The sequence below is a fragment of the Morone saxatilis genome, unplaced genomic scaffold (assembly GCF_004916995.1).
Source record: "Morone saxatilis isolate NCDOM2014 unplaced genomic scaffold, NCSU_SB_2.0 Contig12, whole genome shotgun sequence".
Taxonomy (NCBI): domain Eukaryota; kingdom Metazoa; phylum Chordata; class Actinopteri; family Moronidae; genus Morone; species Morone saxatilis.
This window is the reverse complement of record NW_023339674.1, coordinates 12,433,194-12,440,512: the sequence shown is the minus strand read 5'-3', so window position 1 is coordinate 12,440,512 and position 7,319 is coordinate 12,433,194.

Below are 7,319 nucleotides of genomic sequence, written 5' to 3'. Positions count from 1 at the left end.
GTGTGTGTGTGTGTTCATTCAGAGTTATAGAAGGGCACCTTGCAAGGTTATGCTTAAAAGGCTGTGTTTGTCCTTTTTTTATAGCTTGTCAATAAAAGCTTTTTATGACTTTGTGTCATTTAACATCAACATAAGATGAAATGAACGACTCAGATGGGATTTTGTTCATCCACTCAATGTTATTTGTCAGTGTGGTATCTTATAGAATTACTGTAGAGTAAACACTCTGCTGCTCTCAGGAAACTCAACAAGTAGACACCGAATTCACAGACCTGATTCATTGCCATGGTAAAAACATTGATGTTAACTCCTCCTGGTGTTAATTGTCAATGGTGTAAATCCGAAAGTGTTAAAATAGACGTTTTAATGTGGCATTTAAAATTAAACAAATAAACAAAAAACTTCTGTTTTACAGCCTCAGGTGATACGAGAGTTTTGACAAGTTAACAGTATCACGGTCGCCATCTGGTACAGAATGGTTGCATTATTTTTTTAACATTTATTTATCTTGGGTTATCACACAAATTTATTTGTCTTAGGTTATTGCACACATTATATTTAGCAGTCATCTGCTTCACATTCATATTGCCTGCATTCCCCTCTGCAACTGAGCTACCGTATAATGAAGCATCTGGGGATTTAGTAGATTTAGTGGGTTTAGTTTTCTTGTGCTCAGGCTTTTAGAAGCTCTTCTGTTACAAGTTTTTTTTAATATTATTATTTATTTATTGTCAAAACAATGGTAGGGAAGAAGAAAATTGACAAATAAATACATTAAAAAGAAAGTAATATGTATGTATAGTATGTATAAATAAAGAGACATTGCTGCTCTGTGACAGTACTTAAGCACAGTGGTGCTTTGAGCAGCTAAATGCTAAAATCAGCATGCTAACATACTCACAATGAAGTTAGCATGTATGTTTGCAATGGTAACCCTGACAATAAAGAATTGCAGTGGTCATCAGCATGTGAATGTATACTATTAGATTCAACACAAAGTGTAAATAACCCCATTTATGGTTTATACCTGAGAACATATATCCTATTAAAGTCATTTTTGTTATGTTCATTCCATGTTTTAACTGTCTTTAAGAATAGTGTAGACAGGCTTTTATTTTGAAGGCGGCTCTCTTTGGCACATAGTTTCTAGGTGTGTAGCAGAGCAGAGCAGAGAGGAAAGGAGTAAATATGAAAACATACAAAAGGAGACCATGATACCATGATAAGACGGCACTGCACAGAGCAATGAGTAGTAGTAACTAGGTTGATGGTAAAAAGAGATTATAATACAACTACGCTTAAAATGAATGACACAAAGAAAAAGATACAAAAATTACAAATGGAAATACAAGAAAGCTGATGCTTCCTAAACCAAAAGGATTATGAAGGCCCATCAAGGCAGGAATTAAAGGAGATAACTTAATATGAAGAAAAACAGCTAGCTGAACTTCAGTTGAATATGGATGACTCTGATGGGCTAACATTACCATGTCGTTCACAACTGTGCCCACAAAAAAATTGCTCACCTACCAAAAGGAAGAACTGAATAAAAAAAGGGGGAAAAAGCTGTTTAGCCTTTATTAACGAATTTTTTAAGAAAGACATGCCTAAAACTGAATTAGCCACAACAGCAGACATCATTGAAAAGGGCATGCATGAGGTGATGGAGGCTTACAATGAAACAAGAAAGCACACCACACTATCTACTGAACAGAGACTAAGGCTGTATCTAAAGACATTATGAAAATGGTTTATGAACGCTTATCAGCAATGGATGGCGATTTCAATGCAGAGCGTGAAAAGCACCACCTCTACCAGCTACTGGCCCATGACAATGCTCATTCCATATATGGTACTCAATCAGGTGGCGGTCACCACTCTGAAACAATGAGCATAGCTGCAGAAAGAACTGATGCAACAGCGCAGCTTGCTGCAAAACAGGCTCAATTTAAAATAATGTAAGAAGAAAATAAGCAAAGGAAAAAATAAATATAATGGAGGAACAATATAGAAAAGAATAAGACATCCACAGGTCTGTATTAGAGTCTCTACAAGAGAGACAGAGACATGGAGGCTAATCATGCCAGACTGGAGATCTACAACAGGGAAATCAGACAGGAAATGGATAGACATGCCATACAGTAGAACAGACAGATCATTTCCAGTCCCCTTATACAACACCAAAACCTCCACATTGTCACACCAGCGCCTCCTACTGACATGTTCCATCTGGCAGGGGGACAAGAATGTGTGTATTAAGTTTTACAGAAATCAATCCAATAGTTATCGACACATTTTAGTTAAAACCAAAGGGCCACCAAAGTCATTAGGATTCATCTTCTGGGAGACCTTAATGTCTATATCAGATAGACCCAAACTTTGATCTACCAGTGGCACTAGAGAAAGGGTCAGGAGATCACCAAAGCTAGTGTGATTCATCCTCTGGGGATCATGAACAATTTCAAGACAATCCATCAAATGTTAAATATTTCAGTCTGCACCAAAGTGGTGCACTGGCTGACTGGCTGCAAACACACTGCAAAATATTGCCCTGTATAATCCTGACCACTTCTCTGTGGCTGACTACACACCTACTGTATATTGACAACCAAGCCTTCAATGGTCCATTACTTTCCTTGACTGATGCAGACTTAATGCTGTTTGTGGTCAATAGCCCTTCCTGAACTACATTTGCATTTTCATGATGGAGCAATACCTGAATGAATATTAAAAACAGATTAGTGAAACATGTTTCTGGGTGTAACCTGTAATGGTTGCGATTGGTTTAAACCCAGTGAATAAGCAGCAGTTTACTCATCGGGGAAACCTTATTTAAATTAAATGACAAAAAGAATGGAAACTTTGTGTTAACGGCTCCCTCTTGACCATTATACAAAAATGCAGTAAAAGAAAGCAACATAATAGCCTACATAATAATGAATTTTACTACCACCACATTCTCCAGGGCAACACTGCAATAAAGATGGTAATGCTAATTTTGTCAGACAAATATCACTCAGTGCTACATTGCAGCTTCAACTGCTTTCTTTCTCTTTCAGTGAGATTGTTTTGCCATCTTGGTCCCTCCAGTTCTGCTCCTACAACAAAACTCAACACTTGAACCCTTCTTTTCAAATCTGCATTTAAATTGGCTGCCCAAAAGTCATAATAATTTGATGTTTTCCATGTGGCTGGTCGCAGTGATGTGCCTTGTGAATGGTTTTGGAAACAAGCCTCCCCTCTGCTTGATGCTGCCTGAGCACTAACAGGCCAAATCCAACCACATACATCTTTATAAAAGCACTCTGCCCTGCTTTCTCCTTGTCTGTCAGCCTGCTCCAAAACCATACTGGAGGTCCAGTTTCTGTCTTTCTCACACTGATATGAAACAACTAGAGAAAATAGAAAAAATTACAATAATCTTGCAGGCCGGATTATATCATATTTTTAACATAATGTCGTGGGCTGGATGGCTGGAAATGGTCCCCAGGCTGGCAGTTTGAGATCCCTGTACTAAAGTAAAATAAGCAGTATAACAGTTTAAAAGTACTCCAATACAAGTACACAAGTATTATATCCCGTATTAACAGGAAAAGTATTTATTATATAGAAAAATGCTCATTTGAGTGTTATATGGTTTAATTAGTTACTGATGCATTCATGGAAAATAAGCATTTTACTGTTGTTTTACTAACTGTCAGATAAATGCAGTGTATTAAAAAGTCTCTCTGAAATGTAGAGAAGTAAAACTATAAATCTGAATGAAAAGAAACAACTAAAGTACCTTCAAAATTATACTTAATAACAATAGCCCACTTGAGCAAATGTTAGTTACATTCCAGCACAGTGATCTAACCCACTACTGGAAGTTAATTTGTGTTTTATTGAGTGAAACAGCGCCCCCTGGATTCCATGTTAGGTAGTCTAATAATGTGAGTCTGATAGTGGAGGCCAGGTGAAGCTTATTAGTGAGTTTGTGTGAATGGTGAAGGGAAGCCAGCATACTGTTGCTTCACACAAATGAAGCAATGTTATTCAAAAGAAAACAACCAGGAGAGTTAACAAGGTTTTCATTGTTCCTGATGATATCATATCCCCTGCTTTTGTTAGCCAGTGAGCTTGTTGTTAACTAGTCAGCAATGGAGGGAAGATTCTGCTGGACTTTTGGTAGAAAACAAGTGCACAAAAAGGTTAAAGACAGAGTTGGCCAGGCAACCATAAGTCCTCTGTGGTGGAAGACCTCAAGTGGTAACTGAACACTTCGACTCCATGACAGAAGATGATCTTCATCAAATGTGAAAGATAGGTGAGTTTAACACACCCCCTCTGTCTCTGTGGCTTTTCTGGTTACAAAATGACCTGTAAATACTTTACACTTGTTGTTGTGTGGTTATACTGTGTATCTGAGTGTGTCTGTTGGTGTGACATTATGGTCAGTAGTGTAGTGGTGTCTGGATAAGTGGGTTTACATTTTACTCACCCAAAAATGGCCCAGTAGGATTTGCTAATTGTAATTTAACGTCTGCTGTTTGACTTCAGGCAGTAAGGATCATTATGAAATTAACATTAGAGCCACTGAGAGGAGCAGATTTTGCAGTCAATACTGGCCTGCAGATGGCGGAGACAACTACATAAAATTATGCATTTTGAGTAAAGTATTCCTTACTGTTCCACTCATGAAAACTGCACAACTATGTCATGCCTTTGCCATCCTAGGGGTGGAAATCAGCTTGCAGAACACTACTGAATGATGTGCATCAGAGGGGATTTAGAAGAAAATAAGTGGGTATACTCTGTACGTATAACCTGCACTACACCGCTGATTATGGTTAAGGGCTGCTGAAGTTTGTCATTGCATGTTGTCCACACACACTCGGTGCCATGGAAGGGGTCTGCCAGGGTTTGGACAAATCCTCCAATTTCACATAATTAGTTGTCGATTCACTTATTGGACAGGTTGTTTGTAGCCTGTGCAGATGGCTGGTGGTAGCATTGTTGTTTTTTCTCTTAACTTGTGCTGTAAAATGGGTAATTGCTTTAATAGGAAGCTCAATAGGTAGGGTATTGTTGTGTCTCATAGATTGAGGGTGTGTATAACTGTATTGCTGTTAAGATTTAGATGTAATCTGTTAATATGTGTTGTGTAGTTTGTTATACTGTACTCCTGATATGTTCTTTTTTTTTTAAAGTTTTAAAGTTTTAAAAAAGATAGACAAGTGTAAATTCTGTATTGTAATGATAAACACATCATTTTATTTTAATCTGAGCATAAATTAAATGTCTAAATATCCTCCTGCAGCTAAGAAAAATTAAAAGTACATACTTAAAATCTACAAGTGTAGATACAGTACTAGGGATGTAATGATACACTTAACTCGTAATTTGAAACAATGCATATTTCATTTTTGTTATAAAAGTGATATATGAATATATATGAATAAGAATAATGTTGTAATATGCCCACTTTATGTATATATATTATTTCATTGTGTAGTCATTTTTAACATTTTAGCCTGATTGTGGCACCAGAGAGGATTTCAGATGGTTTTTAAAACCATTAGTATAAATAATTTTGTAACCCTTTCAAATTAAATGGAAATCTGGCCTGTAGTTGTTGAAGTGGACCAAAGCGTTGGGCAAACTGACTAACCAACTGACAGACTGAGATCACCACCAATCAATACATCACTGAGATTGTGGTTGAATATTCTTTTTAAAAAAAACATCAATCTTCAAAGACATGGCACTAAATGTAAGGCAAAAAAAGATTAGATTGGGGCAAACAAATTAAGTAGTCAGTATTCGGCATATAGCAGCTGATTTATGGTCTGTGGTTTTTTTCATTTTTTAAAATGGCCTATTGTTTTTTTTTATCAGTAATGATAGTTCTGTTTGTTTTACATAATGTATCGACCACCCTGCATCTATAATTCATATTTCTTCACAATGTAATGGGTTTTCCAATACTACTAATATGGTCTCACCAGAAGAAAACCTCCTTGCCGACCGTTAATGAATTTAGCTGTAAATCACATTTTCTCAGCAGTAAATGCATTTCTGTTCTTCCTATATATGTTTGAAGTTGGAAGTGCAACAACAGGAGTGCCATTGCTCTCGCTAAAGCAGAACAAACAACTGAAAGATAAAGCCAATATCCTCGAAACCCTGCAGCAGCGCTACAGTTCAGCCAATAAAGTGGGAGGCACAGGGAGGAAAATAAAGTAGTTTAATCAAGTCAAAACAAAAACTAGAATTTTTCCACAATGATACAACAATTTGAAATTGTGTCTAATTATCATTATCACCAGGCTGCTGATTATAAAATTTAAGAGGGAGGATGGTAGTGTCAAAGCACTAACCAGCCACTCACATTCAATCATAGGTTTCATCAACCTCAAAACCCTCATAAAAATGTCTATGAGATAACCTCGGAGGAGGCTGCACTATATTGTCTTATAGATCTTGCTTCTATTTAATTATCCTCCATTTGAAAATATGACAAAGGGAAGGCAGGGAGCAGGGTTTTGACCTCTGCGGCTCAGATGTAGGTGTTTGTTGGAGGAATGTTTCTTATCCACATCCAGTGATGTGACTGGTCCGGCTGTGTCTGGCTATGTTTTATTTGGTCTCGTTTGTGTCTATAGTGTCATGTCATATGCGCCATAAGGTTTCACTTATGGGCTACTGATGATGAGCAGTCCCTGATTTGAATCATCAGTCGAGAAGACCCCAAGTCTACTCGCATTTTGTTGTCTCCGGTTCACTGCTTTTTCTTTCTTGGACCACTTTTGATAGGTACTGACCACTGCAGACCGGAATCACCCCACAAGAGCTGCAGTTTTAGAACCACTTGATGGACGTGGGATCAGGCAATGTAATCACCTTTGATTATAGCCCAACAATAAAAACTAGACAATGTCGTGTTTGTCATAATGAATTAGAAAATGAGAAGCAGTGCAAAGTGGGACGGTTCATTGATGTTTTTAATTGTTGTTGAAGATACAATGGATTCTATATGTTGCTAGAGGACTAAGATTATATAACTAAAGATTATATATATCTTTACATATATCAGCCATAACATTATTGACTACTGGATCGGGTGATAGTAAATAACATTGATTATCTCATTATCATTCGGCACTCTGTCTATGGGTGGGTTCAGTTTTTTAGAATTAGCTAGAGTAAACATTTTGTCCTCAAGAAGTTGAGTGTGTTAGAAGCAGGAAAAATGGCAGTCGTGAAGGTATTTGAGAACTTTTGACAAGGGCCAAATTGTGATTGGCTTAGTACGATCTGGGTCAATAGCAATCTTCCAT